Raw genomic sequence first — 9,554 nt, forward strand, 5'->3', positions numbered from 1 at the left:
GTGCTACAAATAATAAAAAAAATTTTCCTGTCTTTTTCTCTCTTACTTTCCCTCTCTGTACTGCTCTAACCAAGTATGCCGACCTATTCCACAAATCCCAAAACCCCAACATGAAATATCTCCAGAATAAAAACTCGATTAAACCTAGAACCCCATCTTCCAGCGTAGACCCCTACTACCAGGTCTCCTTCTCCAATATCAGGGGTCTACGTTCCAACCTTCCAGAGGTTGAAACCCAATTACAGGAGACGAAACCGGACATATTATTTCTATGTGAAACTGGAATAGGGCTGACCACTTCCCTAGATGAGTTCATAATTAATGGATACTCCAATTTAACAGCTAAATCTGACTCCCAAGATCGCCATGGGCATGGAATATGTGCCTACATTAAGGATGGCTTCCCATGTGGCAGGGATATCTCTAGAGAAGATCCTAATTTACCCTATATGTGCTTCAGGGTTGCACTTGCTAACACCACTGCATTTATATTTGCCCTCTATAGGCCCCACAACAGCGGAGTTACTATCTTTAAGAGCATATCTGAGAAAATAGACCACATACTGTCTTCACATCCCTCGGCTAACATCCACATCTGTGGTGACTTCAACGTCCATAACGTGGAATGGCTGACCCATTCAAATAAGACAGACGATGAGGGGAGGTTTTGTCATGATTTTGCCATTGCTTATGACCTCACTCAGATTGTTCGCGAACCCACCCGTGTGCCCAATACTACTGGTCAATATGCAAGCCTCCAAGACCTTTTTCTCTCAATTTCCCCTGAGCTATGTTCATGTACCGTTCATTCTCCTTTAGGATTCTCCGACCACTCCGTCGTATCAGTTAAGATAAAAACAAAATGTAAGAAGCCATCAGACGTACCCCTCCACCGTACTGTATACCGATACTCTATGGCTGACTGGGATAGCTTCCGTACATTCATATCTGATTTACCTCTGCACTCCATGTTTAAAAAGGAAGTGTCCTCTATAGTATCAAATCTGACCGAATCGTTAATTGTAGGCATAGACCAATTCATACCATCTAAAAAATTCCAACAAAAACCTAACAGCCAGCCATGGTTCTCCCCAGAATGTGCTGCTGCTATCGCGCACAGAAATCACTTTTTTCCATAACTACCAACGTAATAGATGCACTGAGACTAAAGCTGCTTTCAGGACTGCCAGCAACCACTGTAAAAGAGTAATAAAAAATGCAAGAGAGCTATATGCCCAGTCTGTTAAATCCAAGGTAGCTGATCAGCGGCTTGGTTCCCACCAGTTTTGGCAAATAACAAATAGGATCCTGAACAGAAGTGTGCGTTCTATCCCAACCATTATCAATGGACCAGAGGTTATCTCGTCAGCGTCAGACAAGGCCAAACTATTTGCAAAGAACTTTGCAGCTAATTCTACCCTATGCGACGAAGGCCATCAACTCCCCATATTTCCTCCTATAACACAGAACAAGCTAGGTAACATACAAATATCCGTGCATGAGGTCGCCAAACTAATAAAAAACCTAGATTCCAGTAAAGCAACTGGCCCTGATGGCATCCCAATTATAGTGTTAAAAAAGCTTCAACCAGAACTTGCTCCCATACTTACGAAACTATTTAAGCGCTGCCTTAAGGAGAAGTGCTTTCCGACCCCCTGGAAGACCTCATCAGTTTGCCCTGTATTTAAGAATTCAGGTGATAAGTCATCTCCCTCTCAATACAGACCAATAAGTCTTCTCTGTGTTATGAGTAAGTTACTGGAATCCATATTAAATAGAGAAATAGTCAACCACCTCAGCAGGAATAACCTTCTTAGTGACACACAATATGGTTTCCGCTCTGCAAGATCTACCGCAGATGTGCTGACGGTTATATCCCACAGGATTAGTGAATCTCTTGACAAAGGCTTCCTTTCTAGGGCAATTGCTCTCGACATATCAAAGGCCTTTGACAAAGTATGGCATAAGGGTCTACTTCACAAGATTTCCAGCTACGGTATAACTGGAAATGTTTTCTCAATCATTAAATCATTTCTCTCTGATAGGCTCATAAGAGTAGTGGTAGATGGACAAAAATCGGAGGCCTGCAATATAAATGCTGGAGTCCCTCAGGGGTCAATCCTGGGCCCAACTCTCTTCCTGATCTACATCAATGACCTCCCTAAACACATACTTAAATCATTCGTTGACATCTATGCTGATGACACGACCATCTACGGCAACACATCAAAGGCTGTAAATGACGAAGTTCTCTCGGATTCTCTCTCCTCTGATCTCGAGCGCGTGGTTCAGTGGGGGAAGATGTGGCTAGTTACCTTTAATGCATCCAAAACCAAACTCCTATCCTTACATCATCAACGCTCTGATCCCCAGCTGGCATCAATTGTGATGGATGGCTCTCGTCTGGGTGAGGCCCCGTGTTTTGACAAGCTTCTGGGTTTGACCTTTACTCCTGATCTGAAATGGAACACGTACATCAAGTCTGTTGCCAAGGTCGCAGGAAAGATGGTGGGATCCTTCTACCGCTCCAGAAGATATCTCACTACTGATGCAATTCTCTATCTATATAAAAGCAAAGTACGGCCAAGGATGGAATACTGTTGCCATATCTGGGCAGGAGCTGCCAAAAACAGCCTATCATGCCTTGACAGAGTACAAAATAGACTTCGTGGTTTAGTGGGGGATGCCCTTTTCTCTACCCTGCAACCCCTCTCCCACAGAAGAGACCTTGCGAGCCTATCCTTGTTTTATCGTTATTTTCATGGCAGGTGCTCGTCTGAACTCCAATCCCTGGTCCCCCCCCTCGCCAATCTTTCACGAAAAACACCCGTCTAGCTGAATCCACTGTGAAAAATTTCCCCCACTCTATATCTGTGCCTAAATCAAAACGCGGATTTCATGAGCAAAGCTTCTTTCTTAGAACTGCACGCCTGTGGAACTCTGTTCCGTCTGCCTGCTTCCCTCCGGGCTACAACTTTGATGTCTTCAAGTCTAATGTTAACAAATTCCTAATGAACCGCCCCCCTAATTAAACACTTCATAAAAGCTCCTCACTAACGTGATGTACTTACAATAACCCTTATCCCTGAGTGGCTTCCGGGCCTTGATAAGTGGTGATCACTGTGTAAAAAAAAAAAAAAAAAAAAAAAAACGCTGTCAGTAATTTTCCCCACTCTTTATCTGTGCCGAAATCAAAACGTAGATTCCATGAACACAGCTTATTTCGTAGAAGTGCACGCCTGTGAAACTCTCTTTCTTTTGCCTGTTTCCCACCTGACTAAAACTTGGATGCCTTCAATTCCAACATAAACAAATTCCTGATAAACCGCCACCTTAAGTAATCCAATTTATCACATTTCCATTACTAACGATTACTACGATATTATCCCATTGATTATTGTACCGCAATAACCCTTATCCTTGAGTCGTCTATGGGCATTGATAAGCAGTGACTCCGATGTAAAAAAGAAAAGGGAAATAACTCATAGGTTAAATGAAAATTTACTTCCGTTTTGAAACGCAGCTTATGTTGGTTATACTAATAATTAAAAATAAATTAAATTAAACGTAAATTAAATGAAAAATAAATTAAATATATCAACTTTAAATAATATTTTTAAATAGAATACTTAAAATTAGTCTATTACTATTTTCCATTAAAATTTAGAACTTATTGTTTAAACAGTTGTGTTTTAATGCAAATGAGATAAACTTTTGTATGTTGATTCCTTTTGAATAAATAGTACATAGAAATCATGCAGGAATAAAAGTATATGAAAGTCAGTTTTCAGTATTAAAATTAACTTGAAACTGTGTACCTTTGTACATATTAATCAAAGTGTAAACAAACAAACAGATCGACAGAGATACGTCTTTATTGAAATACATATACGGATAGCTGAGTGGTTAATAGATCAGGCTGACAACATTAAAGGTTCTGGTAAAGTAAACTTTTCTTAATATACTTTTACGTATTATGCCATTCTAGATTTGAATCCGATAAACCAACGCTGATATTCACCGTCGTTGGCAGAACTCGTGTACGAGTATACATTTTACTCATTAGGATTGAACCAGCCCCAGCTGCAAAGTGTTTTGGGTGATCCACGAGGCGCAACTTCGTATCGCACACACTTCAGATGTCACCATTCCGCGCGGTAAACATGTGCTTAACATGCTGCCCCAGGAAGACATCTTGGAACAGGTTGCCGGTACATGGAGTGGCGCCAAGCAAGTTTATTTTGGGGTGCACGCTCCTCTAGTCAATTAAACGCATCACCAGATACCAACCTGGAAATTTTTACGATTCAGCGTGGTACATACATCGCCTAGCCTTCCCAAATGGTCACTCATCTAGTACTGGCCAGGCTCATTGTGCTTAGCTATTATTATTAATAATAATTAGAGGAACCTGTGAATATTCCACAGGGGACTCATTCATATGTAATCTATTGATGTAGATGTTCAGCATAAATGGAGACGCGCTGATATTATTGTAGCGTTTTTGTTAAAACTGCAAAAGTATTTATCTAAGCTAGCCCGGTCGTAAAGTACGCTTGAATATATATAAATTCTTGCAGATTTCGTATATATTATTATAGAGTTAATGTTCTTTCGATTTATATATGTTAGAAATTTGCAATGTCAAAAGTAAAAAAAAATATATCAATATGATTTGGGTGCATTACCTTGAATCGAAACCGAAATTCACCCAAATCATAGGGATATATTTTTTTTTATTTTTGACATTGCAAATTTATAACATATATAAATCGATAGAACAGTAACTCTATAATAATATATACGAAATCTGCAAGAATTTAAATATATATATATATATATATATATATATATATATATATATATATATATATATTTACGATCTATATATATATTTAAATATAAAATGAAAATTACAATTGAATTTACCAAAATGATCCAAGATGGTAAAATTAAAGTAAATTATAAATATTAAAGAATTAATATTTATAAACTTATCTCAGCCAGATATAAAAGCTCGATAAAACCAAATAGGAAATAGACCTTATAATATGAGCAAACAGTTAATGAAATATGTTAAAAAACACTTTGAAATGAGTCAAAAACATATTTAATCTGAAAAGGAAACCCTAAATAAATGGATAGTCCTTAATCCGCGGAGTTTCGAAGAAATACTCTCCTTCTCATCAGAGGGTAGGAATTAGCAAAATGCGGGATCGGATTTTGCATGCAGAAGTATTTGATGAAACAACAAATAAGTCAAAGATCTTACTTGAAAACAAAATAAGTTAAGCAGAGGGAATATGGTAAAGAAAAAGGTGATTACACATTAATGGATTGTCTGGTGGAAGATAAAAAAATCCAGTGACGGTAAAATCCAAATGTAAAACTTCAAGGAAGTTAAAAGAATTTCCATTTGTACAAGTAAAATCCAAGGAAATCCCGTAATTGGAAGAAGATGGTCCATAATAATCCACAGGCAGAAATCCATGGAATAATTCACAAAAATGTGTACAAGGAAAAAATAATATTAATAAAAGAAAAATAAGATGTGCTTTTCACTCTACTTCCGAGAAATAACTATAATGTATATAGAATTATTCCATGGATTTCTGCCTTTGGATTAACCGAAACCGAAACCGAAACCAAAACTTATGAAGAATTCTTGCTAAAATTATTTATAAAAAAATTAGATTACTGGAGTGCCATCCGTTATAATCGAAACCGAAACCAAAACTTATGACGAATTCTTGTTAAAATTATTTATGATAAGAAATGGAAGTACATAACAATTAAACGACCCGGATGTAAGTGTGTCACAGAAATAACACATATGCTATCGTATTAATATATATATATATATATATATATATATATATATATATATAGATGATGATGATGATGATGATGATGATAATAATAATAATAATAATAATAATAATAATAATAATAATAATAATAATCTGGCTATGATTTCACACAGTGTTTCATTGTGAAAACTCAAAATATGTCATGGCATTGATATGAAACTTAAGCGTTAAAAGGCCCAACTACGCTGAATACTATACGAGTCTATTAAGTTCATCAATCAACCAATTGATATAATGTTATTTATTCTACTTAAATGCTTTTAAATAAGGTTTGCGCACTTGTCTGAATTCGATAAGAACAACCTCGGACGAACAAGATGGCGACCCTTTTCTTCTTTCTCTTGCAATAATTGCAACGCTGTTGTTATATCATTCACACCCTGTCGCCATTTTGTTTGTGTTTTTGTTTAATTTCTTTTTGTTGTTGTCTAACCCTAACGCTAACCCTAACCCAACCTAAAGACAACCGAGTGAATGCGGAATCTGCTGCATAGATAACAACAAAAATGGCGCGCCAAGAAAGCAGAGAACAAGGGACAATCATGGCGTCAACATATTTTTTGATTATTTTTTTATTATCGTTTTGCTTTTTCATTGAGTTTAAAAGAAAGGTGCTAATGCTTTTATTTAGAAGCAGCCTCTATTTTATGCGTCTCTGTTTTCTTCTACCTCCTCCCCGTTTCTTATTTCTTTGAATTACACTTTCATCTAAAATCTACTTCCCATTTCATAATATACGCAAGATCTGCAACATATAAACTTCATTTGCGTTTCTTCGTCATTCATTTCTTACTTTCTTTTCGTTAATAAAACTTTGACCGTTTTTTCTGTAATTTCAGTTTTTTTCATTTTTACTGATGAATATCAACTTATCTAGGGCAACGCAAACTCGAGGATAAGGGTTAATGACATTCGCTTATCGTAGAAAATCATCGCCCTTCTTCTACTATGAAGACATTGTAGCTTGTCATTCGGAGTTCGTGGACTCCAAATAGTAAATTAATTTTAGTTTTTATTAAAATTTCACTCGCTTGCTTTTCGTATTTTTAGTCGGGTGCAAGCGACTCTATAAGTCACTTCGTCGGTTCGTCGGTTAGTCGGTCGGTCTGTCGGTTGGTCTGCCGGTCGGTCTGTCCGTAACACTTTTGTGCTTGGCCTTTTTGGTTAAGATCAAAGGTCTGTTCTTAATAGATGCTGTTCTTAGCTTTTTAAGCTTTTCTTGTCCTTTTGGCCAAGATCAAGGTGTAGTATCTGTTCCGGCGGATGCTGCAAGCAAAGACCATATGTGGGGGCAGCCCCACAAATGGGACCTTGGTCAATGTAGGGGCGACACTTCATACCAATTGTCACTGTCCAGCTCCCCTACTCCCGGGGGGTTGGTCCCCATTTCCCCTTCAGTCCTCACATTAAAAATCGGCCTTGTGCCTAAATTGCTCGGTGGGGGAGCAAATAAATACCAACCATACATATAAGACCTTGGTCAATGTAGGGATAACCCTTCATACCAATTGTCACTATCCAGCTCCCCTGCTCCCCGGGGAGCTGGTCCCCATTTCCCCTTCACTCCTCACATTAAAAATCGGCTTTGTGCCTAATTTGCTCGGTGGGGGAGCAAATAAATACCCCTTTCTTGCCCTTTTGGCTAAGATCAAAGTGTAGTATCTGTTCTTACTACATGCTGTACTTATGTTTGTAACTTTGTGATATAAAGTGGGGGATCAGTTTTCTGTATTAATTTAATGTAAAATGATCACCCACTTTGCAACCAGTCCGTCTCAAAGCCATTCAAGCTATTCTCCAGATCATTCAAGTTGTTTTTGAAGGATTCCAGTTATTTTTTAAGCGTTCAAGTCATTCTTAATATCATTCAATTCATCCTTAAGTTCATTAAACTCATTCTAAGTCATTTACTTTTTATTTATTTAAGTCATTTCAACCCATTTTTCGGTCATTTTAGTTTATCTTCAAAAATTTCATTTCAATCCTACATTCACGCATTCTGTCATTACACGAGAGCACGCAACTAATGGCTATCGGCCTTGTTTCGTGTAGGAAGCAGCGGGCCATTATTGTGTTCCACAAATAGAAAATTCTTGGGCAGAAATTCTGTTCACAGAAATTCCATTCAGTATGACGTGCACAAAAGAAGAAGAAATGATTCTTGCAGTGGTTGAATTCTTCTCCTTAATATTTAAGCAACCAGAAATTTAAGTTCTTTTTTATTTCCCCTTTATAATTTGTTTTACTCACATTTCCCCCTTTCTTTTGTAAATTCTTTCTTTCACATTTTATTTAATTCTTTTTCTGAGAGATTTTTTCCTCTTTGTTGCCCTTTTTAATGATGTTTGCATATTGGTTCCGAAAAATGACGTTTAATCAGGTTAACAATAAAGTTCTTGCGGTTTTTAATTTTTAAATTCAGTTGAACATATCTCGACTCAAATAAAAATTTATTAATCTAAATAAGCACCATCAGCATCAACACATTTTGCCAACGCAGAACAAGTGTATTTATGCCAGTAACGTAAAAATCTTTCATATTGGTCGCGATAAAGTTGCTGAAGACGTTTTTGATATTGTTTAGGTTTTTGAAGTATTTCTCACGCAGAAAATTGTTGAGATGCTTGAAAAAAGTGATAGTCGGTAGATGAAGGGTCTGGAGAGTATAGCGGATGAGACAGAGTTTCAAAGCTCAAATCCTTCAACTTCGGCAGGATCGGATTAACAACGGCGTTGTCGTGGGCGTTGTCTTTTCTGTTGACTAATGCTGGGTGTTGTTGTTGAAGTTTCTGATGCATTTCACCCATTTGTTGACAGTACTTATCTGCCGTAATAATTTTGCCTGCGTTCTAAAAGCTGTAATTGATTAGACATGTTGTAGAGCTTCTTTTGGTGCAACTCTAGCTTCAGAAAGTGTCGTGGAGTTTGTCGGCGTCTAACGACTGAGCTGAGTGTCGCAAGTTGTCGTAAGGAACCCACTTTTCATCACAAGTCACAGCCCGGTCGAGAAACGGGTCGTTCTTGTTGCGTAAAAGGGAAGATGACACTTCATAACTGTATTTCATTTTGGCTGTCGTTCAATTCGTGAGATAAACATTTATCAAGTTTTTTGTCTTTCCAATCTCTCTCACATGTTCGAAATCGTCGCATTTGTTTCGTCTAATTCAGAATCAAGTTCTCGAACAGTTGTGCATGGCTTGGCTTCGACTAATGCTCTACATTGATCGTTGTCAACAGCCGATAGCCAACCACTACCGTCATTATTTCCAAGACTCGACGCCACCACGAAATTTCTTAAACCACCATTGTGCTGTGCGTTCAGTAGTAGTTTTTGGTTGAAATGCTTTGTTGATATCTCAAGCTGTTCAAACAGATTTTTGGCCTTGTTTGAATTGAAATAAAAAATCAAAATTAAAAATTCTGCAAAAACTTTCTTCTAAACTTAATAGTACTTAACTGTTATTTGGTGTTACATTCCTGAAAGCTGCTTTTCTTGAACAATTATAAGAAGCCTTCTCAGCCACGGATAGCCATGACTGATAACACCGTACATGAGAGTTCTTTTCTTTAAAATCTTTAGCCTAACATTCATAGGCAATATGAACTGGAACAAATACATTGCAACTATTGCGAAGCTGCAGCAAAGAGAGTAGGTTCCATCTGTCGCGCAAGATTACTCACACC

General features: G+C 37.6%; 1 pseudogene; it reads left to right on the top strand.

Annotated features, from left to right (window-relative positions):
- The first annotated feature begins 7,491 nt into the window (after window positions 1-7,491).
- Window positions 7,492-7,629, top strand: LOC145294363 (U2 spliceosomal RNA; annotated as a pseudogene).
- The last annotated feature ends 1,925 nt before the right edge of the window (window positions 7,630-9,554 follow it).

This window comes from Euprymna scolopes, chromosome 15, assembly GCF_053919585.1.
Source record: "Euprymna scolopes isolate OS-2025 chromosome 15, ASM5391958v1, whole genome shotgun sequence".
Lineage (NCBI taxonomy): Eukaryota > Metazoa > Mollusca > Cephalopoda > Sepiida > Sepiolidae > Euprymna > Euprymna scolopes.